The following is a 27,702-nucleotide window of genomic DNA, read 5'->3' as shown; positions in this document are numbered from 1 at the left end:
CCTAGACTTAATGTTCCTTCACCAGATCTGCTACTGTGTCGTGACAGAAGGACCTTGCCAGCACTTGCAAGGTTCCAGAGAACTCACATAGCTTAAAAGAGATCCTAGAATTGTATTCCCTCTTTCCATTTGTCCCCATGGGTTTCTGAGAAACCAAGCCGGTTCCACAGCGACCTAGACATGGTAGGAACCGCCTGGGGAGAGAAGATGCTTCTCTCTGCTTCATCTTAAAGCTAGCTTTAATTTACAAAGGCAGAACGTAGTCCCCAAGGGAACTCCATGCCTGTCAAGTTGTGTTTGAATATTTTTGACTTGGTCAGGTTCTAGCGCCAAGGTATCATCGGAAGCCACCAACTTGTATAAAAAATAACAACAGTTTGAGACCTAACGTCTCAGGAGTTGATTGGCATATGCTTCCCGGTGAGTTGAAACTTCCTGCCGTATGCAAAGGGACACAGCATCCTGTGAGTCTCTGTACAAAAGACTGAGTAGGAATCACAAAAAGTCAGTATTAGAAGTGATTTCAGAGATGGGGAAACTGAGGCCTGGAGATTTCAAGTGGCTCACTGAAACTTCTTAAGACTCATTCCTTTATCAGGAGAGAGGAAAGAAAGAGGGAGTAGAAATTCCCAACATAGCTCAGGCAAGAGCCTTCTGCGGCCTGATAGAAGCTGGTTAGGGGCACTGACTCAGCCAAGAAAAAACATTTCCTAAGTTTAAATATAGCTTCAGGAGGTCAGGGCTTTACTGGAACCCAAAATTTTCCTGAACTGCCTCTTTCTGCATGTGGTTCAAAGCTGTTCCTATCACTGGTTTTTGATGTACTTCCAATTTCTCTCACAGTGAACAGGTAAACATCTGGCTTGATAGATATTACACACAGTTCTGATTTTACACTTAAATTCTGGAGAATTCTTTCCCTTGGCTGACACAGTCTGAATTGCTTTCAGCAAACATATTTTTTTTGCCTTGGATCTTGACAATGGTGGGAGGGTGGCACATTCTTGGGTAGGGAGAGGAAAGTTTATATATATCAGGTTAAAAACAAACAAAGAGGGGCGCCTGTGTGGCTCAGTCGGCTAAGCGTCCGACTTCGGCTCAGGTCATGATCTCACAATTCATGAGTTCGACGAGCCCCGTGTTGGGCTCTGTGCTGACAACTCAGAGCCCGGAGCCTGCTTTGGATTCTGTGTCTCCCTCTCTCTCTGCCCCTCCCTCGCTCATTCTATGTCTCTCTCTGTCTCTCCAAAATGAATAAACGTTAAAACAAAGAAAACCAAGAGTCACTTATGAAGTGAACACTTACAAGCCAGACTTGAATTTACATTCACTTTCATCAAGTTTCAAAAGGTAAATGTTTCAGAGAGAACATTTCAACAGCGGTGAAAGATGAATAGAAAGAAAACGAATGATTTCACATTCAAGCGCTTGGCTTGGCATTTTGAAGAAAGGGATGGAGGTAATGATGTCATTGGACGAAGTTCATGATAATAGGTTTTTAGAACAATTAAGTGTAGAATACGTTCTCTCTTTTTTAAGTTTATTTTGAGAAAGAGAGAGAAAGCGCGTGGGCACGAGTGGGGGAGGGGCAGAGAGAGAAAGAGGATCCCAAGGGGGCTCAGCACTGTCAGTGTAAAGCCTACCTCAAGGCTGGATCTCACAACCTTGAGATCATGACCTGAGCTAAAATCAAGAGCCGGACACTTAACTGAGCCACCCAGGTGCTCCAAGTATAGATTACTTTCTGACCATACAATTATTAGGAAGTGGCATTGCATTTCTTTTTATTATTTTACATACTTCCTTCTGCTAGTTGCGTTTCTGGTGATCAGCACGTATCTCAAAGCGGGTAGCATTTATCAAGTACCGTTCCAGCTGCTCCGCTGCACTGGGTCCTGAGAGATAGTTACAGAGGGAGGCACCAATAAAACCCTTTTTCTGGAGGAATTTAACCCTTAATGACAGGAAAATGAACCTATCTGTGTGTATTAAAAGCAACTTGTGAAGGGGCGCCTGGGTGGCTCAGTCGGTTGAGTGTCCGACTTCAGCTCAGGTCACAATCTCACAGTCGGTGAGTTCGAGCCCCGCGTTGGGCTCTGGGCTGATGGCTCAGAGCCTGGAGCCTGCTTCTGATTCTGTGTCTCCCTCTCTCTCTGCCCCTCCCCTGTTCATGCTCTGTCTCTCTCTGTCTCAAAAATAAATAAACGTAAAAAAAATTCTTTTTAAAAATAAAAAATAAATAAAATAAAAGCAACTTGTGAAATATGAAGTAATGTCACGAAGGGGAAATAAAATTTTAGAAATGCACTTATTATAATTCAGTTTATATTTTGATTACATATGTAATGGCAGGATGTCTTGGATATGGACGGGAGGGAACGAGATTGGCCGCATGTTGGTCAATGTTGAAACTGAGGTTCGTTACAGTCTTCTCTCTAGTTTTGCGTATTTGAAAATCTCTTAATCCAAACTTTAAAACAAAGAACTGAGCTCCAACTTTGCGATTAACTGGCTGCTTGAGGGTGGGTGGCCTTTCATATAAGTGAGAACATTCTCTCTTCTATGTTCACAATCTAGTCATCTCCTACCTCCTTTTCATGCGTCTTCCAAATAAAATCTTTCTTCAGTCAATAACCTTGAATTCCATTACTCTAGGCCTTTATCAACAAAAATATAATCCTAATACAGTATTATTACAAAACTTTAAACACATATTTTATCATCCTCAGATAGTCAAAGCTGTTACAGCCAGCTCGGAGCACACTTCCAAACTCAGTGCTGATGAACCAGATCCAGGAATCATGCCTTTCTACTTGCTCATGGGCTCATTTCACAGCGATCTTTAGGAGTAATTGACTAAGGACACATAGTTCGTTTACTGGGCATGTCTTCTCAGACCACATAATCTTAGGCCATTACAATATCACTTACAGCTTCTGCTGTTTTTGAACAAGGCTGCAAGAAGCATTTTCAGGAATTTGTGAGAAATGAGGGCATTGTATGACCTAGTGTTTTGAGTAAAAGCCAGTACTAGAAAAACTATTACTTTCCCCGAAAGAATTGACCTACTACCTCCTCTCGGATTCTAATTATCTAAATGACTGATTTCCCCTTTTTACCTTGACTATCAAGAAGGCAAAGTCCAATTAAGAAGTCACTTTCCAATTATGAAAATAATAAATATTACATGCCCATGATAGAAAAGTTGTAAAATACCCAAGGAGCAAAAACAAGGAAAAGAGAGACATAAAAAAATTAACCCATGATCCCGCCATCCAGAAAAGCCACTGTTAATGTTTTTTGTAAGAGACAAATATGAGACTCAGTTAATGGAATTAAATTTACCATTAGGGTTGATATGAGTGCTTACCTTTTACTTGGTTCTGATTTTCTCAATTTCCTACCTTTTAAGCATATGCATGTTGAAACTGTTTCAAGCCATTTGGGGGAAGAAGAGGTGCCAACAAAAATTTATCCTTAAACTAATATGGTGGCAATTTGAGGCAACTATTGTCAAGTTTGGGTCTCCTGATACAATACCTGCTTACTATGGGATTATGAGGACAAGTGAGTCACCGGTTACACATTGAAAATTCCAAAGTACTATAAAATAATGATAATAAAACGAGCTAACACTATTTGAGTTCTTTGCTATGTTTCCCGGCACAACAACCCTACAAAATGGTACTGTTTTAGCATTTCAGTCTTTGGTGTTATTAAATACTTCACTTCACTCTTTTGTAGAGTAATGAGGTATAAACCTTAATCCCTATAACCTCAGAATGTTATCTTCTCTGAAAATAAGTCTGTGCAGATGTAATTTAAAATAATGACATTGAGATGAAATCATCCTGGATTTCCACAGGATGCCCTAAGTCCAATGAAAAGTGTCTTTATAAGACACACCTCAGAGGAAAAGTAATGTGACCATGGAAGAAAAGATATGAGTGCTGTGACATCAAGCCAAGGAAGGCCTGGAGCCACCAAAAACTAGACAAGGCAAATGACCAATTGCCCATAAAGCCTTCAGAGGGGGTAAGCCATGTGGACAACCTTGATTTTGGACTTCTATCTTCCAGAACTGGTAAAGAATATGTTTCTGTTGTTTAAAGCCATAAAATTTGTGGTAACTTTTTACGATGACCCTAGGAAGATAATACAGAGATCCAGAAAGCAGAACCAGAATAAGTTGAAAGTTTAAAACAAAACAAAAAAAAGAACTTTCTAATTATTGGAATTGTTCAAGATTGTGAGAGGCTAAGTTATGAAATCATGGGCCTCTGGAAATTGGAGTAGTGGTTTCGAGGTTGAATGGCCAGGAGGGAAGGGTTTAAGACTCCTTTACACTTTGTTTCCCTCAGATTTACATATTTCTGATTACAGTTTTCTGGAATCACTTCTCAGAAATCCCCAGATTTTATTCACATCATTGGCCAAAATCCCTGGTTGGGTTAAAAATAATACAGTTAGATCCAAACAGGAAGGTTAGTTTCCAGGGCAGGAAGAAGCCAATGTTGACCATGCCTGGCAAATAGATTGGGAATACCTGGCAGAGCTTCATAACTGTGCAACCATGTACCTGAAGTGGATTCATCTGATGCTTTCCTCATTTGCAGAGGAACAAACTTTCCCATAGGCTCTAGCACAAAATGGTGAATGATGCCTGCAGGCAGATTAGGTCTCACCCTCTTAGAGTGTGCCTCTCCTGGCATATGCTACAGTATACTTCCAGAATGCTCTTTAATTTGTCATTTCTTTGGCCAAGTCTACTGTCTCCTGGGTTTCCACTTGGAGGATTGCTAGTGGGGCTACAATTAGGTAGCCAACAACAAGATAATTCCACATAAACAAAATATTTCTCCCACAATTCCAAGACTGGGAAAAGTGGTAAAGTGCTGTTCATGTAATCCCAAACCCTGTAATTTGGAACAACCATTTGGAACAGTCTTCACGGTATATTTTCTTTGTCTAAACAAATCCTGCTTCCCCTTCAAGACACAGTTTAAGTGCTCCGCTCCTCTTGAAGAATGTTCTCAGATTTCCCAGACTAAGATCCCAGAGCACTTTTATAGATTTATATTTTAGTTTTTAGTATAGTAATTGATATTTTTTCTTCACTGTCCTGTGGAACAAAATTTACATCTTATTTTTCTCATCTCCAGTGGCCATCAGAACTAGGCACATAGAAGGTGCTCAGTAAATGTTTGTGAAATACATTAAAGTTGCTTCACATTTGGGATCATGAAATGGACTTAAGTTGTTTCTCTTTGAAACAATGGGGGCAAAAAAGGAAATTGTTAGAATGTATCACATGTGATAAGGCTAAATGCTCATGGGTCTGAATTCTGGGTCAGGGCGTTAGATGTATTTCTTCTTGTGTGTTAATTGAAAATGTGAAAAACTTGAATTAAAGTATGACTGAGTTATTAATACCCACACAACTCAGCAGATATTCTTTAGCATGTATTTTGGTAATTTTTTGGTTAAAAATCCAAGCGTGCCTGTCATTTTTTGACCAATACAGCTATCCTTCTCCCTAGGAAATTTCAGATAACTTGCTGAGATCCTCCTGTGACCAGGTGATTATATGGACACGATCAACTTCTGGGGGCTAATGAAGACAGACAAACACATGGCGGCTGAGATCAATGAGACAAAAGTCACTCCTCTTTCTTAGTAGCAGAGCTGGGATACAAACCCAGGTGAGCAGGCTCCAAAGCCCAAGCTCATTTTTCTGTCTTGCTATGGAAATGACTCCCTGCAGAAGCAGAAGCTTTCCTGAGAGCTGCCAGTCAGAGCCTTGTGAGCAATGATGCTGAATATCCATCCTCAGGGATCAAGAGGAAGTCCTAAACATTTATGTACTCCTCACAGGACCTCACGCCCCACATTTCTCAAGAACACGATCTTTGTCACCACTACCTAACTTGTCTTTATCCCTGTTTATGGCAGTCACTACAAGAAGCCCAGGAAAGAGCTCATTCCTCCAGGCACTGTGGTCCCCTTTCCTGACTCTGTCTCCCACCAACCCCTAAATCCTGAAATCCTTCACCTCTATTCCCTGGAATTCAGGGCCAGTCATCAGCAAACTCCCCTGTGTTCACACCTTTTTCTTTCTATCTTTTTTTTTTTACATTGATTTATTGCTTGGAGTATAATTTATAAACAATATTATATTAGTTTCAGGTGCACAACATATTGATTCAACAATTCTATACATTACTCAGTGCTCACCATGCTTAAGTGTGGTTACCATATAATGTTATTACAGTGTTAATGACTATATTCTTTATGGTGGACTTTTCACCCGTGACTTACCTATTTTATAACTGCAGGTTTGTATCTTTTAATTCCCTTTATCTATTTGAACATTTTTTCTAAATGTTTCCGTTCATCTTTTGCGATAACTGAACCCATGCCCCCCTGAGGACAGAGTCCTGCAGCCCCTGCAGGGGGTTGGCTGTACCTAGTTATGGCATGAGGAGGCACTTTTTTTGCCCCTCTATGACACTTCTAGGCCATTTTCCTTTCTGACTCCATGAAAAGCCCTTTCTTTGAATCTCAAATCTTCAAATAATTTACTGTCCCCTCCTCTTTCTTACAGTCACCCAGCTTCCCAGGTCTTTATTTCTTGACAATGTTAGTCCTGACTAACTGCTATCATCTCCAAAACTACTTCTGTCATAATTTTTGGTGATATGTGCATAGATGGTGTTTCAATTCCTTTGCCTCTTCCCCTCCACTAACCTAATCCTAGTCCTCACCCTACCTCACGCACTTACTTCTATGCCCATGTTCTAATTGGTGTTCTCACAGAAACTTCTACTCATTCATGATCTCATTTCACACTTTTCACTGCTGTAAGGCAACCTCCCTATTTTTCCTGTTTATTTCCTCAAGTACTCCAACTCCAGCTAACCTTTACCTGTGGTTTTCTTTAGTCTCTACCTGTTGTTCTGGACCGAAGGCAATTTTGACCCTCAACCCCAACCCTAGGAGACACATGGAAATGTTTGAAGACATGTATGGTTGTCACAGCTGGATGCTAAATGCTATTAACATTTACCAGATAGAAGCCAGGATTTCTGCCAAACATTCTACAATCCACAAGACAGCCCTCCACAGCCAAACATTATCCAGTCCCCACTGTCAATAGTGCCAAGGTTGAGAAACTCTGCGTTACGTGACCAGGATCCTCAATATATTGATTCTTCCATGGTTTATAGTTTGAATTGTTTCTTTGTAAAAAGGGCATATTGAAATCCTAACCTCCGGTTCCTCAGAATGTGAACTTGTTTGGAGATAAAGTCATTGCAGGTATAATTAGTTAAGAGGGGGTCATGCCGGAGCAGGATGGGCCTCTAATCTAATGACTGGTATTCTTATAAAGAGAATGCCATGTGTGGATAGATACAGAAACACAGGGAGAATTCCACGTGAGGATGGAATGATACACCTACAAGTCATTGAATGCCAAAGATGGCCAGGAAACCAGCAGAAATTAGGAAGAGTCAAGGAAGGATCCTTCCCTAAAGGTGTCAGAGACAGCATGACTCTGCTGACACCTTGATTTTGGACTTTGAGCCTTCAGAACTGTGATACAAATAAGCAGCCCAGTTTGTGATACTTTGTTATGGCAGTCCTAGGAGGCTAATACTTATGCTTTCGCTGAACTGTACTCCATTAATATCCTCACTTGCTGCCTTGCCCAGTTGAAATAATGGTGATCGCTAAAGCAATGGAATATACGATCTTGCACAACTATATTTATTTCAATCAGGAAGTAAAGAGATTGAAATCTGGGTATATGTTCCAGTATTTATCTATCCAAATTGAGTAATAAAATGTTGCAGGCAGGTACGATAAAAAGTTTGGGTAAGGATGCAACTGGAAAGAAGTTGAGGACTTATATGATTCACTAAATTGATATACCAGTGGGTTCTCCATTGACTTAGCAGAACTCTTGAAAAGGGCCTTACCCTGTACACCTGAGCTGACTTTTCTTGGGGTATGCTTTGTACTGGTTCACATAATCCAGGTTTTAATTCCTTGAGCAATGACCAAGAACCTCAAATCCACAGCATTGGTGTCAAATCTCTGGCCAAGAACTCCAAGTGTATAATCTCAGCTATTATGCTGGGTCTGAAATAGTGATTTTCTTTTACTTTGTTGATTAAATGATTTTGCAAACCTGAGACTGTACCAAAACAAAAAAAACAACAATAATAATAAACACAGATATAATGAAAAAATAGATATGGGTTTTTGGTATGAATTTATTTTTATGCAAATATAACAATTTTAAAGATAATTTTACTGCTTTGTATATTCGTTATGTTAAAGACATTTGAGAGAAACTAACATAGTAAACAAATTATTTTAACTGAAATACTTGGGGTGTTTATCCATTTATACACATTTCCAGTCAATTTTCAATACTTAATGTAATCTTATTTACTAAATTTATGAGTTTGAGGTTTAAAATATTTTTAAATTATTTTTTTGAGGTATAATTGACACACCATGTTGTATTACGTTTCAAGTGTACAACATATTGATTTGGCAAGTCTGTGCATTACTTAGTGCTCGTGATAAGTGTAGTCACCATCTGTCAGTATTATATTACAATAGTACTGACTACATTCCCTATGCTGTACTTTGCCATCTCTGTGACTTATTTATTTTATGACTGAAGTTCGTGCCTCCTAATGTCCTCTATCTCTTTCATCCATCCCCCAACCCGCTTTCCCTCTGGCAACCACCAGTTCATTCTCTGTGTTTAAGAGTCTGTTTGCTTTTTGTGGTTCATTTGCTTTGGTTTTTAGATTGTACAGATAAGTGACATCATATGGTATTTGTCTTTCTCTGACTTGTTTCACTTAGCATAATACCCTCTAGGCCTCCATGTTGTTGCAAGTGGCAAAATCTCATTATTTTTTAGTGGCTGAGTAATATTCTACTCTATATAGAATATTATATATATTATATATATACCACAACTTGCTTGTCCATTCATCTATCAATGGGCACTTAGGTTGCTTCTGTATCGTGGCTGTTGTAAATTAATGCTGCAATTAACATAGGGGTGCATATATCTTTTCAGATTAGCATTTTTTCCTTTTTTGGGTAAATGCCCAATAATTTTTGAAGAATCTCCAACCCACAATGGCTGTACAAGTTTACATTCCTACCAACAATGCACAAGATTTTCTTTTTCTCCACATCCTCTCAACACTTGTTGTTTCTTGTCCTTTTGACACTAGTCATTCCGATTGATGTCAGGTAATATCTCACTGTGGTTTTGTTTTCATTTCCCTGATTAGCCTTGTTGAGCACCTTCTTGCGTGTCTGTTGGCCATCTGTCTTTGGAAAAATGTTTGTTCAGGTCTTCTGCCAATTTTTGAATCAAAATTTTTTTTTTTGGTGTTGAGTTGTTTACTTTATATATCTGTGTGTATATATATATTCACTAGGTTGCCTTTCTGTTGTTGATGGTTTCCTTTGCTATGCAGATTTTTTCTTTTTATTTTGTGTAGTCCCAATAATTTAATTTGCTTTGTTTCTCTTCCCAACATATCGATAAATATGTTGCTAAGACTGACATCCAAGAGATCACTGCCTATGTTTTCTTTTAGGGGTTTTATGGTTTCAGGTCTCACATGTAGGTGTTTAATCCATTTTGAATTTAGTTTTGTGTATGGTGTAAGAAAGTAGTCCAGTTTTATTCTTTTGCATGTAACTGTCTAGTTTTCCCAACATCATTTGTTAAAAAGACGTCTTTTCCCCATTGTATATTCTTTCCTCCTTTGTCATGGATTAATTGAACATACAAGCATGGGTTTATTTCTGGGTTTTCTATTCTGTTCTATTGTCTATGTGTCTATTTTTATGCTAGTATCATACTGTTTTGATTACTAAGCTTTTTGTATATCTTGAAATCTGGGATTGCTGATAGCTCCAGCTTTGTTCTTCTTTCTCAAGATTACTTTGGTGAGTTTAGCTTTTTTTTTTTTAATTTTTAAAAATTTATATCCAAATTAGTTACCATATAGTGCAACAATGATTTCAGGAGTAGATTCCTTAGTGCCTCTGGTGAGTTTAGCTTTTAAGAAGCTAAAATACTTAAGAGAATTATATGTAAATATGAAAGTTTTATATTTAGCTTTATTAAAGTTGTGTATGTGCTTATGGAGGTTTGTTTATGGGGTTTGTATGTCTGTTTTCTTAAGTACTTGAGATTCTTGAGGAAATACATTATATGAAATATGACTGCAGATGGAAAATTCACAAGAATGTAAGTAACCAGGTCTGTAAAATGTGTTTAAATATGTAAGAACGTTCAAATTATCGGATTCACACGTTCATTTATTGAATTATATACATTTAAAGTATGAGATAGTTTTATATATAGTATCTAAAGGATTACGCAAATTTTGTTAAAGTATAAGCTAACCTAACAATAAGTACAAACTGCATTTAATTTCAAACTAAAAATTCTTAGTTTACTATATTTCTGCAATTGTGTTTAAAAGCTCAGAAAAAATAAGTTTTTCAATTTATAACTGTAGGCGATTGAATGTCAGTGATAACACAGGCTACTGTAAGCATTGTTTTCTGTACACAAAAGCCTCTATGAGATTTAAAAAAAAAAAAAAAAAAAAAAAAAGCCCAACTGATGTCAGCCTGGGACGGATCTGAGAAATCTTTCTGATGAAAGTGACTCTGAGGCTGGAAATAAGGAATCTGGAAAAGTTAGCCAGGAGAGAGGAATAACAATGTGTAGGGGAACACAGAATTTCAGTCTTACTGGAAATAAAGGATCAAAGAGGAATCCCTAGGGAGGCAGATGTCACAACTCCTTATTTGGAAAACTATCCAAGGGGCAGCTAAAAACAGTTCTGCAAAGTGCTTCCCACTTCTAAAGCACCATCGACATACTTGGTATGGTAATAATGAATCTAACTGCCTAATCCAGAACTCTCTGCTGTGAAGAGGCCGTGGTGGGCAATGCCAATTGGAAAACAAGGCTGTGGTTTGTGCCGCCTTCAGCAGAACCTGGTGCCAGCTCTGTGGCTCCGGAAACAGAGGTCAATTGTATCTTCCACTCCTCTCTCTTTTTAACCTAATAAACTTTTCTGACAGGCAATGGCACCACTCAGGCCTCACTGCCCAGTAGCCATATGATCTCCATCTGCACTGAGGTCAGCACATAGGCATAAATGGAAGGAAGCAGAAAGTGTATCAGGAGGAAACACATGAATGGAATAAAACGTAAACTAGACTTCTGTCCTGCCGTTGGCCCTCCCAGGCTACCAGAGACTCTTCCTCCTGGCTGACCTCTTCTACAGAGCCTTCTCCTACATTCGCTGGGGATCAACCTCAGGTAGCTGACAGCTTCCGCGCATCTGTGCATTCCCAACTCAGGGCCTTCATTCACATTAGCTGTTTCCTCTACCGGAATATGAACCTTTTCTGTCTTGTCTACTCCTATGCTTCCAGTGCCCAGAACAACATCTTCACATAATAGCCTCTCAGAGAACATGTGTGGGTGCCTGAATGGAGAATAGGAAGTACGAGAACACTCTTTCAATGGCCTCTTTAGCATTTTCTGTTTCTGTTCACCTTCAGAGCAGAAAGGGCACCTCTGGGCAGCACTAGATTTGCTCTCTGTTCTCCTTTAGGCAGCCTTTTGGAAAACTAACAGAGCAAAGTCTTAAGGGCACAGATGGACTGTGTGTACTCAGTCTTTTTTCATACTGGCTATTCTAAGTTCTGCTCAGCCCCTGGGAATAAGAGACCAAATAAAGTGTAACCAAACCCAAGTACATCTGCACTATGTGTACGTAGCAAAGCCAATCACTGAGACGTCAGGTTTGCAGCAAGGAGAGTTTATTGGAGAGGCAGGCAAAACAAGGAGAGGAGATGGGAGGACAAGCCTCAAATCTGCCTCCCTGACGGGGGACAGAACAAGTTTTTTTTATAATCATAGGGGTTGAGAATACAAACATATTGATGAAGAGGGCAGGGAAACTTATGACTATTCGTGAGGAAAGATGGAGAATATACATTTAACAAACACGTAAAACATACATCCTGTGTTAACTTTGGGGTACAGACTTAGCATCAGAATGAGGCAAAATTCAGCCCGACATCAGGAGGTTGCTTTAGGATGTCCTGAGAGCCAGTATAAACTGGATGGAGTCTTAGGCTCATTACCTCAGGTAAGGAAAGCAGGGTCTTGCTTGTTCATAGGTTAGAACCCTTATCAGTTGACCTTGAGTCCTGGTTTTTGCAGAGACAGCTAGTGGATTTGTTAGTGGGGTCTGAAAAAACATAATAGCTGATTAGGGAGAAACAGTTCTCTGAGAAACAAGCTTTAAACAAGCTTTCAATCTTACTAACCTTATGGGGCATGGTTTCAAAAAAAGTACAAGGTGCAAGAGTTTTGGGTTGACACTGTCTCTTCTATTTACTTGCTCTGTGACCTCGAGCAATTCATCAATTTTCTCTGTACATCTGCATAAAATGAGTTAAGACAATACTTGGCTCATATGGTTGCAGTGAGGAACAAAGAAGATAATTTTTGCAAAGATTTAGTAAAGTTCCTTAAGAGGTGTTAACTGCATTGCTAACATATGTATATATTATATATGTATTGTAATATAATAAATGTATTGTGATTTTTTTTATTATGTTACTATTAGTTACAAAATGAAGGAAAGTATCATTTGGTGGGTTTCAAGCTATTTTAGATAACTGAAGATTTCTTACAGGCACTTCAGGTTCTGCAAATGTTTAATTCTATTTTTTAATAAACTTTTTACTTTATAGTTTTTTTTTGTTTTTTTTTTTTAATAGACTTTAGTTTGGAGCACCTATGTGTCTCAGTCAATTAAGCATCTGACTCTTGATTTCCGCTCAGGTCGTGATCTCACAATTCATGATATTGAGCCCTGAGTCTGGCTCTGTGCTGACAATGCAGAGCCTGCTTGGTATTCTCTCTCTGTCTCTACCCCTCCCACACTCATTCAAGCATTATGTCTCTCTCCCTCTCTATCTCTGTCAAAATAAATAAATGGTCTTCTGACTTTGTTCTTCTCCTTCAATATTGTGTTGGCTATTTTGAGTCTTTCGCCAATTAATATACACTTTAGAATCCATTTATTGATACCCACAAAATAAATTGTTGAAATTTTGATTGGAATTGCATTGCATCTATAGATAGAGTCGAGAATAATTAACATCTTGACAATGAGTTTCCCTATCCATGGTCATGGGATATCTCCCCATTTAGTTCTTTTTTGATTTCTTTCATAAGAGTTTTATAGGTTTCCTCATATAGACCTTATATATATTCTGTTATATTTATACCTAAGAATTTTATTTTGGAGGGTAATAACATAAATCTTGTTCTGCTTTGAATTGCAAATTTCACTTGCTCATTGCTGGTATATAAAAAAGTGATTGACTTTCATATATTAATCTTGAATACTGTAATCTTGTTATAATCACTTCTTTAGTCAAGTTTTCTTGGCAATTGTATCTGATTTTCTACATAATTATGTTATCTGTGAGCAAAGACAGTTTTATTTCTTCCTTCTCAATCTACATACCTTCTGTTTCCTTACTTGTCTTATTGCATTAGCTAGGACTTCTAGTACAATGTTGAAAAGGAGTGGTGAGAGGGGACATTCTTGCTGTTTTCCTGATCTTAGCAGAAAAATCCTAGCTTTTCACCATTAAATATCATGTTAGGTAAAATCTATTTTTAAAAGTACTTTTTAAGCTGTTATAAATTTGAATAGAAAATAACAGTCAAGTAAGTTTGCATGCTTAATTTTAAATAAGTGCAGACAATTAAGGTTCCAAGTGGGCTTGGAAAAAAGCCCACTCCTGCATCCCTGATATTCTAATAATACTGTCATTGATTAGGAACACTTGAGGTCTGGAGTGGTTTTCACTTCCTTGGAAGACAATGCTGAACTTTCTCAGGGGTGCCCCTGGTGAAGATGCCAGTAGATTAATGGACAATAGCTGACTTGATCAAATTTTGATCAAACTACAGAAAACTTTGACATGGAAATTCAGACCCAGTTCACTAATAGATAGTTTAAACATTGAGAAAGGATTATCTCCTTAGTGCAGACCCTGTGGTTCTCAGTACTGAATTCAATGGCAGATATAAACCAGGTTAAAGTGGCTCCATAACATCTTCTGTAGAGTCAAGTTAGTGTCATGGGTTTTACATGGCATTCTTTAAAAAAATGTGTTTTATCATATGTTCAGACTTTTTACAAAATTTCGTTATGGATAGAAAAACAGACAAATGAACTGATTAGTAAAACCCTCCCGAATGCCAGCAGAATGGACTCCATAATGTTCCTAGACCTTCTGCATAGGAGGGCTCATTCTCCTTCAACTTCAGCTTCAGCTATAATCTTTCCCTAACTCTAGAGATTGGCAGGGGACAAAGCAATGAGTTTTTTTTTTTAAATTCATCTTATTTTTACTTATTTTCAACTAATTTATTAAGAAAGGATTTATAAGGGAACTCCTGTGTGGCTCAGTCGGTTAAGCATCTGACTTTGGCTCAGGTCATGCCTCATGGTTCGTGAGTTTGAGCCCCGTGTCGGGCTCTGTGCTGAAACTCAGAGCCTGGAGCCTGCCTCAGATTCTGTGTCTCCCTTTTCCTCTGCCCCTCTTCTGCTTGCAGTCTTTTTTTCTCTCTCTCTCTCTCAAAAATAAAAAAAAAATTAAATTTTTTTAAATATAAAAAATTTAAAAAGGATTTATAAGGAATAAAAGATGATAAAATAAGCATGTAATGTGACCCCACAAATTTGAAGAAATAGATCATTGTCAATTACGAACATTGTTTAAACTCAAAGGCGGGCAAGCTTAATATTTATTTCTTTTTTTAAATTATTGGAGCTTTGTTTTTTCTTAATTGTCTTTGAAAGTAATAAAATTATATGTGGGAAGCAGATGCCTGCTTATTGTGCCATCAAGCGCTATGTTGACTGCCAAACAAGGACACTTGTCAGACGACTTTGAGTCATTTAGTCATTCATTCAATAAACATTTATTGAGCTTCTATTATATGGCAGGTGCTTGTGTTTTACTTAGCATCCTGTGATGGTGTTCTTAATTTGAATTGAGATGATTCCCATAGCTCATGCTGTGTCCCATACTGTCAGTCTTGGGGTTCTTTCAATTCCACCTCTGGGCAACACTTGTATCTTCGTCCCTCTCCGAGGTAAATGGATCCCCCTTGTTCTTGCTTATACCTATTTACTCGTTATAATTGCTAACCATCTTCCCCGGATTTTCAGGGGCATGTCAGTGTTCAAACTTTTTACTCATAAAATATGCTAATTACAGTTATATGTAATTAACTTCCTTGCTCTTGGCTTTGTTGAGAATATAACATGCATATTTGTCATATAAGGGAAGGCACTCTATAAGTACCTGTTGAGTAAATTGATAAATATGTCTTCATTGGCTGAATTTATTAAAAGAAAAAAATGTATTACACTCAGTTTTCAGCTAGATTGGTGTACCTTTTTTAAAAAGAATGTTTATTTGTTCATTTTGATTGATTGACGGGGGGGGGGCACAAGTGGGGGAAGGGCAGAGAGAGAAGGAGAGAGAGAATCCTAAGCAGGCTCCATGCTGTTAGCACAGAGCCTGATGAGGGGTAAGATCTCATGAACCCAGAGACTATGACCTGAGCTGAAATCAAAAGTCAGATCTTAACTAACTGAGCCAGCCAGCTACCCCTAGTTTGGAGTACTTTTAAGGAGAAAATAAGATCCTTATCACCTCAAGCTTGTACTTCTGCCCATCTCTGCCTCAAAAGTCTCTGTTACAACCTTTTATATTGCTGTGTTTGTGCTCATATGTACACTTTTCTGACTAGGGTGAATTGTCCCTCCACTTCACTTCTGCTCCGCTTATGTAAATCTTTCCCACACTTCAAAGGTGATTCCTCCACAAAATTTATCCAGGTTCAGTCTCTATGCTTCCATTGACCAGTCACTAGACATCTAAAGACCTAGGGATAAAAAGAGAAAAATTCAGATGATTTTTTCTAAGCTTTTGATTCCTATTATTTCCTAACTTCTAAAAAAATAAGAGATGAGAGTACGTAGATTCCTTTTCTCCATATTTTTTTCAATAATACAAGTACATATCATATCTTAAATATAACAAACTAAATTGTTTACATCAGCAAAGTGTTACATAATAGATTTTCATGTCCCCAGACAATGTAAGTTTAGATTTGTTCAAGTCACAAAAGGCAAAGAGCTTTGTATACTTTTCCTTAAAAAAAAAAAAAAAAAAAAAATCATTTCTAGCCTCACTCTCCTAAGTTATAGCTTTTGATGCAAATTTGAAAATTAATCATGTACTGCCTCATGACATGATCTATATCATATTAATGTCTGTAGAGTTGTTTAATAGTTCATTAATTAAGCAACATGGTAAGGGTGACAAGAACAAAGTAAGCTCCCCAGAAATCTTGGAAGGAGAGGAACTACTTTGGGACTGGTTAAAGTTTTGAGGCACTGGAATTGAGATTCCTGAGTGAAAAGAAAAGAAAAAAAAAAAAAAAAGGAAAGGAATGGAGATAAAGTTTGTTTATGCCTCTAGAGTGGAAACTGCAATCTCAGATGCCTATACAAGTCAGGGGAGGTAAATTAAAATAAATGATTTAATAAGAATAGGGAGTTTTAGGCTCAGTGTCAAATATCAGCTCAAGCACTGGGTAGAAATAAAATGGCTAGGAAGCTAGGGACCTGCTCTTGTAACATTGAAATATTAGTTCGTGACTCATGAAAATTAATATTTTTAGGTATAAATCTTGCTGGGATTGCTTATATGTCTTCGAATTCCCTTTGAGCCCAGGATAATTTGCTGTTTCTCAGTGGAGTATCCAACTCGACTTGAGGTTCTTGAGACTCATTCCCCTCCATCCCACTTGGAATTGAGTTTTTAAAATTTTATTTATTTATTTTATTATATAGAGAGAAAGAGAGCAAGAGTGGAGGAAGAGGGGTAGAAAGACGGAGAGAGAAACAATCCTTTTTTTTAAATTAGTTTAATGTGTATTTATTTTTGAGAGAGAGAGCACAAGTGGGGGTGGGGCAGAGAGAGGGAGACACAGAATCCTTAGCAGGCTCCAGGCTCTGAACTATCACTACAGAGCCTGATGCAGGGCTCGAACTCATGAACCGTGAGATCATGACCTGAGCCGAAGTTGGGTGCTTAACTGACTGAGCCACCCAGGTGCCTCAAGAGAAAGAAATAATCTTAAGCAGGTCCCATGCTCAGCGTGGAGCCCAAAGTGGGGCTCAATCTCATGACCCTGGGATCATGACCTAAGCCGAAATCAAGAGTCAGATGTCCAGCCAACTAAGCCACCTAGGTGCCCCTGAAATTGATTTTTTTTTAATTTTTTTTTAACATTTATTTATTTTTTAGACAGAGAGAGACAGAGCATGAACGGGGGGAGGGCCAGAGAGAGAGGGAGACACAGAATCTGAAGCAGGCTCCAGGCTCTGAGCTGTCAGCACAGAGCCTGATGCGGGGCTCGAACTCACGGACTGTGAGATCGTGACCTGAGCGAAGTCGTACACTCAACCGACTGAGCCACCCAGGCGCCCCTGAAATTGATATTTTTAAGTGAAGAATAAAGAGATTAGAACAAAGTTGGTGCCCTTGGACTTCTAAAAAAGGGTTTTGTATCTCGGGTGCTTTAAAAAATTCCTCATGCTCCTTGTAGGCACTTCTAGGCTAGCCCTTGCCTTTCTCTTCACCTTGGTCCTGGTCTCTTGGCCTTAGAGTTGATTTTCTCCTATGGCTCATCCCTTTGCCCTTTAGAAAAATTTCTATATTTGTGCCACTTGACTCCCAACTTCACTTTCCCCAAGATTCTGGCCTCCAGTTTCCCCTTTGCTCTACAATCTATTCCTCTGTGAAGTTTCATGTTATTATCAAACTCAGTGCAAGTTTTCAGAACCTCAGCCAAGAGCAAAGCCCTCAGGTCCCTATCTGCCAAGGAAAGGAATTTGGACATGAATAATGTCTCAAGAAAATTAAGGTAATTAAGAGGAAATGTTACCCAAGCCAAGGAAGAGCTTCCATTTGAGTGGATAAGTGAACAGAGAGCCTTCTCCCCTTGGCAGAGATGGCAGCCAGCAGGACTGGTTTTTGCCGCAAGGTTCCTGCATCCACAGTACAAACAGTCTGGTTGTGTTTGAACTTCTCATTACATATGGTCATAACAAGCGAGGGGAGAGGGGTAGCATATCTCCAGGATGAGAAAGCCCAAATACCTACCACGGTGAATATAAAACACTCCGTAGACTCTCAGTGGAGAGGAGGAAGGAAACGGAGGGAGGACAACTCTTGAAATTGTTAGTGTAAGGAAACCACTGTCAAAGATAACTGAGAAAGCATGTATACTCTTTGTTGCCCTTCTCCTGATGCTCTGCCCCCAGGAAGAAGAAGCTACAGATGTTTCCTCAACAAAGCACTCTGAACAGAGCAGAGTAATGCAGCTATTCTGGACTTGGAACCAGAAGACCCAGCTTCACATTCTGACAAAAGCACTGCCATGCCATGTCCTACAAGTCAGTCACCTCTCTAAATCTTGACTTCTCCATTTTTTAAAAAGAGATGATGTAAGAATATTCATCTTATACTGTTGAGAGAAATGTAAGGGGTAATGTATGTAAAAGAACTTTGAAATACTAAAGGATCCCACTAACTTGAGGTTGTATTATGACTTGCCATGTTTTAGTACTTAATAGTGTTCATACCAAGTATTTGTGATTTATTTTTTCTTATTTTTTTAATGTCTATTTTTGAAAGAGAGAGAGAAAATGCACCCACAAGCAGGGGAGGGGCAGAGAGAGAGAGACACAGAAGCCAAAGCAGCCTCCAGGCTCTGAGTTGTCAGCAAGAGCCCGACATGGAACTCGAACCCATGAACTGCGAGATCATGGCCTGAGCCGAAGCTGGATTGTCAACCTACTGAGCTACACAGGTGCCCCAAGTATTTGAGATTTAAATGATACAGGTTAAAAATAAAATTTGGATTTTTAATCCAAGAAAAAAGTATGAGTATTAAAAGAGACTTCTAGCAGTAGTATAATAGCATGATGGGTTGTGGAGTCAAATTCCTGCAAATTCAAGATTTGCAACAGACTACATAATCATAGGTATCAACTTTTCATGCCACATGTCCTCATCTGTGAATAATTCTTTGCACTGTTTTCCAGGGTTAAATGAGAAGGCATAGCAGAGCATCGTGTTTGTTTTCTTTCCTTTCCTTTCCTCTACTTTTTGACATGCTTTCTCTGTTTCCCAAGCTCATTAAAACCTGAAAAAGGAAAATTACCTTAGTGGATCCAAGCAAGAGATACTAGCATGGGAATATCATGGAGCCAGGAGGAGAATGAATTTTTCTTGTATGGCAGACAATGTTAAACTCTGCTTCTGCACCAACAGTCTGGGGTATCATTTGTACTCTCACAAGTCCACAATGCTTAGTTTAAAGAAGTTTTGGGTGATGCAAGATTGACTTGACAGTATGCAGTTGCCATTATAAAGAGGGATGCAGGGCTACATAGGAAAACAATATGTCCATGACTCACTGCGATTTTAAAGGTTTGTTTTTTCCTGAGCTGACAGTTACAAAGATGTGCCTCATGAGCTCATGCCCTACAATTTGAGGAATGTATTATTAAGTCAACTGGTTGTCTTGTTTATGCCTATTTATGGTTATGGTACCTTATTTATGAGTCTGTGGTATGAATACTTAAGCTTCCATCAATGATAGTAGTTAGGCTGAGAGACTAAAGCAATGACACACTTGCCCAGCAAATATAAATGGGTACTACAAAATTTTTATACACACATAGTGGGAGGATGTCTGGAAAGGCAGAATCTTGTACGTTTCTAACTCACACGTGTGTTGAAGGAACAAATTCCTTGAAACCCAGGCCTATTTTGCCATGTAAAAGTTATCATTGGATGTAACTCTCCCAGGAAAGAGTAAGTTATTATTATTTTTTCCTTTCAGTGTATACCTTGAGAAACTACTACAGGACAAACAGGTTGGCAAGAAACAATGAATGCAACTGTCTGACTCTGTGGGAGCAGTAAGGTTGAGTGATCCTCTTCTCCCTCAAGAAGTTCTTGGCATCAGGGCTGACAACTGGAAATGAATGGAAACAAAGTGCTTTAAGGGCCCCAGTGATGGCAATAGCCCAGTGTTCTTCAGAGTCATAGATGCTTTGTTTAAAGATTTCCCAGAGGAGCGTCAGTGCCAGGAGGAAAACAGGATCAACCCAAAGAATCTTCTGTACATGGCCAGGGTTATTGCATAGCAGCTGGGGCAACATCAGTGAGGGGAGAATTTCATTGAAAATAGCCTTCACTAGGGGCACTTGGGCAGCTCAGTCATTTAAGTGTTCAACTTTGACTCAGGTCATGATCTTGCAGTTCATGAGTTCAAACCCGACGTTGGGTTCTGTGCTGACAGCTCAGAGCCTGGAGCCTGTTTCAGGTTTTGTGTCTCCCTCTCTCTCTCTGCCCTTTCCCCACTCTCACTCTGTCTCTTTCTCTCTCTTTAAATAAGCACCAAAAAAAAAAAAAAAGAAAGAAAAGAAAAAGAAAAAGGAAAAGAAAAGAAAAGAAAAGAAAAGAAAAGAAAAGAAAAGAAAAGAAAATAGCTTTCACTTTCAGCCATAAAGCATGACCCAGCAGAGCAAATTTATGGAGGTAGTTTTGACAAACTCCAGTTTCAAGGTGAAGCTCTTCCTTACAGGATATGATGAATATGTGTAAGCCCTCTGGGCAATTAGGATTACCATAAAGAAGACTACAAGGGAGGAGAGAAGCTTATTATCAGGAAGGGCAGGTCAGTATGAAGTCTTAATCTGGTTTTGATTTGAATAACATAGGACCTTACTTGTTCCCTTCTTTGAAGTAGGTTAAAGGGATTATCCTACTAGGTGTGATTAAGAATATAGTGAGATGAATCTTAAACTATTAGCTCAGATGTGCAAGATACCATATTTCTTTCATTTAAGAAAAATCAACTTATCCTACTTTGTCCCTAGTTTCCAAATCAAAACTTATTTTGTTACACAGAGGAAAAGAGTCTGCTTTGGAGAGAAAATTGAACTTGGGTCACCTTGAACTCTAAGAAAATATGATCATAATGCTACAAAGAAATAAAACACCATACATATGCTAAATTGTAGTCACTCTTGTCACTCAACATATTAGCCCCTAATAATAATATTGAAGAATGCATACAAGGTAGGCTACTGATTTTTAAAAATAATCATACTGGGTGTCTCGGTTAAGCATTGACTTCGGCTCAGGTCATGATCTCGTGGTTCATGAGTTTGAGCCCTGTGTTGGGCTTTGTGCTGACAGCTCAGAGCCTGAAGCCTGCTTTGGATTCTGTGTCTCCCTCTCTCTCTGCACCTCCCTCCCACTCTGTCTCTCTCTCTGTCTCTCTCTCTCTCTCTTTCTCTCTCTCTCAAAAATAAATAAACATTTTAGCCACTCTGACCAGTGTGAGGCTGTATCTCAGTGCAGCTTTTATTTGTATTTCCCTGATGATGAGTGATGTTCAGCATCTTTTCATGTGTTTGTTGGCTGTCTGAATGTCTTCCTCGGAAAAGTGTCTATTCATGTCTTCTGCTCATTTCTTCACTGGATAATTTATTTTACAGATGTTGAGTTTGGTAAATTCTTTATAGATTTTTGATACTAACCTTTTTTCTGATATGTCATTTGCAAATATGTTTTCAAATTCCATCAGTTGCCTTTTAGTTTTGTTGATTATTTCCTTTGCAGTTTCCTCTGCAAGCTTTTAATCTTGAGGAAGTCCCAAGAGTTCATTTTTGCTTTTAGTTCCCTTTCTTTTGGAGATGTGTTGAGCAAGAAATTGCTGCAGCTGAGGCCAAAGAGATTGTTGCCTGCTTTCTCCTCTAAGGTTTTGATGGCTTCCAGTTAGGTCTGTCATCCATTTTGAGTTTATTTTTGTGTATGGTGTAAGAAAGTGGTCTGGTTTCATTCTTCTGCCTGTTGCTATCCAGTTCTCCCAGCACCACTGGCTAAAGAGACTGTCTTTTCCATTGGATTCTCTTTCCTGCTTTGTCAAAGATTAGTTGACCATATATTTGTGGGTCCATTTCTGGGTTTTCTATTCTATTCCATTGGTCTATGTGCCTGTATTTGTGCCAGTACCATACTGTCTTCATGCTTACAGCTTTGTAGTAGAGGCTAAAGTCTAGATTGTGATGCCTCCCACTTTGGTTTTCTTCTTCAATATTACTTTGGCTATTTGGGGTCTGTTGTGGTTCCATACAAATTTCCGGATTGTTTATACTAGCTTTGAGAAGAATGCCAGTGCAATTTTGTTGGGATTGCATTGGATGTGTAGATTGCTTTGGATAGTATTGACATTTTAACAATATTTATTCTCCCAATCAATGAGCATGGAATTTTTTTTTCCATTTCTTTGTGTCTTCTTCAATTTCCTTCATAAGCTTTCTATAATTTTCAGCTTATAGATCTTTTACATCTTGGTTAGGTTTATTCCTAGCTATTTTATGGCTCTTGGTGCAATTGTAAATGGGATCAGTTTTTTAATTATGTTTCTGTTGCTTCATTATGGGTGTATAAAAATGCAACCGATTTCTGTACATTGATTTTGTACCTTGCGACTTTGCTGAATTCATGTATCAGTTCTAACAGTCTTTGGGTGGAGTCTTGCAGGTTTTCCATGTATAGTATCATGTCATCTGTGAAGAGGGAAAGTTTGACTTCTTCCTTGCTGATTTGGATACGTTTTATTTCATTTTGTTGTCTGATTGCTGAAGCTAGGACTTCCAACACTCTGTTAAACAACAGTGGTGAGAGTGGACATCCCTGTTGTGTTCCTCATTTCAGGGGGAAAGCTGTCAGTGATATTAGCTATGGGATTTTCATATATGGCTTTTATGATGTTTAAATATGTTCCTTCTTTCCTGACTTTCTTGAGGGTTTTTATTAAGAAAAGATGCTGGTATTTTGTCCATTCTTTTTCTGCATCTATTGACAGGATCATATGGTTCTTATCCTTTGTTTTATTTATGTGATGTATCCCATTGATTGATTTGTGAATATTGAACCAGCTCTGCAGTCCAGGAATGAATCTCACTTGATCATGGTGAATAATTATTTTTCTATACTGTTGAATTTGATTTGCTAGTATCTTGTTGAGAATTTTTGCATCCATGTTCATCAGGGATATTGGCCTGTAATTCTACTTTTTTGTGGGGTCTCTGTCTGGTTTGGGAATCAAGGTAATGCTGGCTTCATAGAATGAGTCTGGAAGTTTGCCTTCCATTTCTATTTTTTTTGAAAAACTTAAGAAGGATAGGTATTAACTGCTTTAAATGTCTGGTAAAATTCTCCAGGGAAGCCATCTGGTCTTGGACTCGTATTTGTTGGGAGATTTTTGATAAGTGATTCCATTTCTTCATTAATTATGGGTCTGTTCAAATTTTCAATTTCTTCCTGTTTGAGTTTTGGTAGTGTATAGGTGTCCAGGAATTTGTCCATTTCTTCTAGGTTGTCCAGTTTGTTGGCATATAATTTTTCATAGTATTCTCTGATACTTGCTTATATTTCTGAGGGATTGGTTGTGATAAATCCATTTTCATTCATGATTTTATCTATTTGGGTCCTCTCTCTTTTCCTTTTGAGAAGTCTGGCTAGGGGTTTATCAATTTTGTTTATTTTTTCAGAAAACCAACTCTTCATTTCATTGATCTGTTCTACTGTTTTTTTTTTAAATTCTGTATTGTTCATTTGTGCTCTGATCTTTATTATCTATTTTCTTCTGCTGGGTTTGGGGTTTCCTTGTGTTCTGCTTCTAGTTCATTTATGTGTGCTGTTAGATTTTGTATTTGGGATTTTTGATGCTGGCGAGGATGCGGAGAAACAGGAATGCTCTTGCACTGTTGGTGGGAATGCAAACTGGTGCAGCCACTCTGGAAAACAGTGTGGAGGTTCCTCAAAAAATTACAAATAGAACTACCCTATGACCCAGCAATAGCACTACTAGGAATTTACCCAAGGGATACAAGAGTTCTGATTCATAGGGGCACATGTGCCCCAATGTTTATAGCAGCACTGTCAACAATAGCCAAATTATGGAAGGAGCCTAAATGCCCATCAACTGATGAATGGATAAAGAAGATGTGGTTTATATATACAATGGAATACTACTTGGCAATAAGAAAGAATGAAAACATGCCATTTGCAGCAACATGGATGGAAATGGAAGGTATTATGCTGAGTGAAATAAGTCAATCAGAGAAGGACAGATATCATATGTTTTCACTCATATGTGGATTTTGAGAAACTTAACAGAAGACCACGGGGGAAGAAAAGAGGGAAAAATTACTAACAGGGAGGAAGTTACTAACAGGGAGGAAGGGAAGCAAACCATAAGAGACTCTTAAATACAGAGAACAAACTGAAGGTTGGTGGGGGTGGGGGAGAGGGGAAGGTGGATGATGGGCATTGAGGAGGGCACTTGTTGGGATGAGCACTGGGTGTTGTATGTAAGCCAATTTGACAATAAATTATATTAAATAAATAAATAAGCATTAAAAAATAATCATTATCATACTGATTAAGGCCACTGTTTGAGCAACTCAAAATGTAGCTTGAGTTGATTTGGGACTTTCCCCATTTTGAACTGCTGAAGCCCAGTAAATTGTAGATAGTGGTTTTCAATTACTATTTATTGGATGAATGAATAAATACAAAAAGTTTTTAGAACTTTCCACTTTGAGTGAACTTGTTACTCTTGAACTTTGACTTAGTAATTTCCTTTCTTCTTGTCAAGCACCACAGAAGAAATAGTTCTTGTCTTTCAAATTTCTCCGGAAATCTACAAGGCCTGAGTTTCTTTAAAGAAACTGTAGTAGAAAAGTAAATGAGTTCTAGGGTATTAGAAATAAGTTCTAATCCATGTTTTGACAGAGCTGTTCAACTTACTAAATTATAAAGTTTGTCAACGCAAGCTAAACTTTTAAATTCTGAAATTAACAATATAATACTGAACTACATTGTTTTGGTTTTATTATGAAAAATAAGAGGAAAACCCAACATGTGCAAATCAGTTTAAAATATATACATACTTAAAATCCAGTTTGTTAATTAGAAATGTATCTGTTATTGCTACGCATCTCATTATACTTGTCTTGCATTTGTTACTTTGGAAGGAATAAATGGGATTAAGGTAAGAGTTTCTTTAGAGGAAGAATTTTCGAAAGAGTGAGGAGGGCCTAGGCACAGATGAGAATCAGTCACTGAGCAGCTCTGACCAGCCAGGAATGAAGGAAGAGGAGCTGAGGAGACAGAAATCATGGTGTCATGTATGACAATATTTTTGTGATGGAAAACAAAGAATAAATTTGGGCAAAGCCTGGAGGTAAATTCTCAGAATAATCTCTCCTAAAGGGCCAATCAATCAAATCTTAGCAAAAGATTGAGAGGACTCATTCAGGGAGGGAAAACAAACAAATAAAACTTGAGTTTTAGTGATAAAGATAGAAGAATGTCTCATTTTATTTTTTTTTTTATTTTTTTTTCAATGTTTATTTATTTTTGGGACAGAGAGAGACAGAGCATGAACGGGGGAGGGGCAGAGAGAGAGGGAGACACAGAATCGGAAACAGGCTCCAGGCTCCAGGCTCTGAGCCATCAGCCCAGAGCCTGACGCGGGGCTCGAACTCACGGACCGCCAGATCGTGACCTGGCTGAAGTCGGACGCTTAACCGACTGCGCCACCCAAGCGCCCCAAGAATGTCTCATTTTATATGTGCTTTTCTAAACATCTCTGTAATAATAATTTGTTTTGCATAATTATATATGCATTAAGTTTTAATCAATAAATATCAGTAAATAAAGAAGCTTTATTTTGCTTACTTAAGGGAGAATGTCTACTTTTAAATTTTGCTCCTTTATCCTGACTGGTCATCCATACTCACCTGGTATATTAATAGAAAATTTTCATGAGAGAACTCAACAGGTTGAATGTGAATAGCCTTTTCTGTGTCACAATATCTCAAAACTGGACATATAAGTAACAGTCACCTGTTACAGGCATCTATCTGATGGTAAAGTCAGATGAGGAAGTCTTTTCAAGAGATTGGTAAAAGGCTGTTGGGAATTCTAGATAGGATTAGTAAATCTGGGTCTTGGTGGAGGCTATTGTAAGCAAATGCAGCAAGTGTGTTTTTACAGGAACCATTCTGTAAGTCTTGGTAAAAGGTCATTGGGAATTATAGACAGGATTAGTAAATTTGGGTGGGGGGGTGCTATTATAAGCAAATGCAGCGTGTTTTGAAGGAACCACTCGGATTTAGAATTCCATCTACTGTAGCTCACTTCCTCATTACCTCATGGTGACTCGGAGGGAGCATTAATTCTGAAATAATGTAAGACCCAGGAAGACAATAGTGTTCTCTTACATGATTAATGGTGTCTTTACATCAAAGCGCTTTCATATATTTGATTACATTTATTGTCAATTTATACATTAGGAAACGGAGGGTCACAGATGACACTAAACTGACTCAGTGTCTCAAAACTAGTTAGTAGCAAAGCCAGGACGGTGCCCTTTCCAGTATGTCCTGCCTGAGAGACTATCAGATAGATGACAAAATTAAATTACATTTTCTGTCACATTAGTGTGGGGAGAGACATCCTGACTCACTGGCTGAATTGATAGAAAAGAGAGTGACTTTAATCCAGGGCCAGCACACTGATGCGGGAGCCCGAACAGAAAAGTCCTTCATCTTGGGCCTTTTCCTATTGCTTTGTCCTTGCTCATTTGTTTGTCATCCTTTTCAAAGATTGACAAAAGGAAAGGAACTGCTAAAATAGGAAGTATATAAAGGGAACTATTTTCATAACATGTGCTCAAACTGATCAAGCAACATTAGACAATAGATCTGTCACTCACTTCACCTATTTAATGTCTACTCTCATGTCAAATCCACTTGACGCTTAAAGTAATTGAAAACCTGTCATTTATCTCATCTCTATATAGTTTATATGTTAGAAACTATGTTCTCAAATATGAACACAAGCTGTATTTTAAATTCTGGGATCCCCAGAGCTTAGAACAGAGCCTGGCACACACTTGATACTTAATAAATGTTTGTTGAATGAATGAATGAATGAATGAGTGAATTATGCCTTGGTGATGGAAGGCGGAGAGGAATAATGAAAGAAAGGAAGAAAAGTCAACTGTCACAGACATGACCTTCCTTCTATTGTGTGCCTGGATGCTGGCAACAAAATATGACCCAACGTTGGCAACAGTAGAAACTTCATTGGGAAATTTTTTGGTCTTTCAGAAATGGGATGCTTCTTTTCCAAGGAAGTCAAAGAACAAAGTTTACTGAATATAGTTTCCTTGTGCATTTAAGTGTTATTAACAATGGAACTCATAAAGACATTTCTATTGTATATCAAAAGCAAAAACTGTAAGGAAATGATCTACTTCCTACAAATATTTTTCTTGAGTTATTTGAGTGCAGGGTTTCTCAATCTGTAGTGTGCCTGTAAATCACCTGGTGAACTTACCAAAATATGGGGCTTACAGGTTATGAT

General features: G+C 38.3%; 1 long non-coding RNA gene across 4 annotated transcripts; it reads left to right on the top strand.

Annotated features, from left to right (window-relative positions):
* Nucleotides 1-2,229: 2,229 nt before the first annotated feature.
* On the top strand, nt 2,230-18,916 carry LOC115523760. Of its 4 annotated transcripts, none has more exons than XR_004344097.1 (5): nt 2,233-4,084; nt 5,541-5,702; nt 11,143-11,383; nt 18,504-18,686; nt 18,877-18,916. It is a non-coding gene; the product is annotated as an uncharacterized LOC115523760 (long non-coding RNA). The 4 variants fall into 4 exon arrangements; XR_003971839.2 differs by having other exon boundaries at nt 2,234-4,084; nt 18,504-18,635; nt 18,877-18,912; XR_003971837.1 differs by lacking the exon at nt 18,877-18,916 and having other exon boundaries at nt 2,230-4,084; nt 18,504-18,855.
* Nucleotides 18,917-27,702: the final 8,786 nt, after the last annotated feature.

Source organism: Lynx canadensis, chromosome C2 (assembly GCF_007474595.2).
Source record: "Lynx canadensis isolate LIC74 chromosome C2, mLynCan4.pri.v2, whole genome shotgun sequence".
Taxonomy (NCBI): Eukaryota; Metazoa; Chordata; class Mammalia; order Carnivora; family Felidae; genus Lynx; species Lynx canadensis.
The sequence above is the reverse complement of the archived record's forward strand: the minus strand, read 5'-3'. Positions and strand labels throughout refer to the sequence as shown.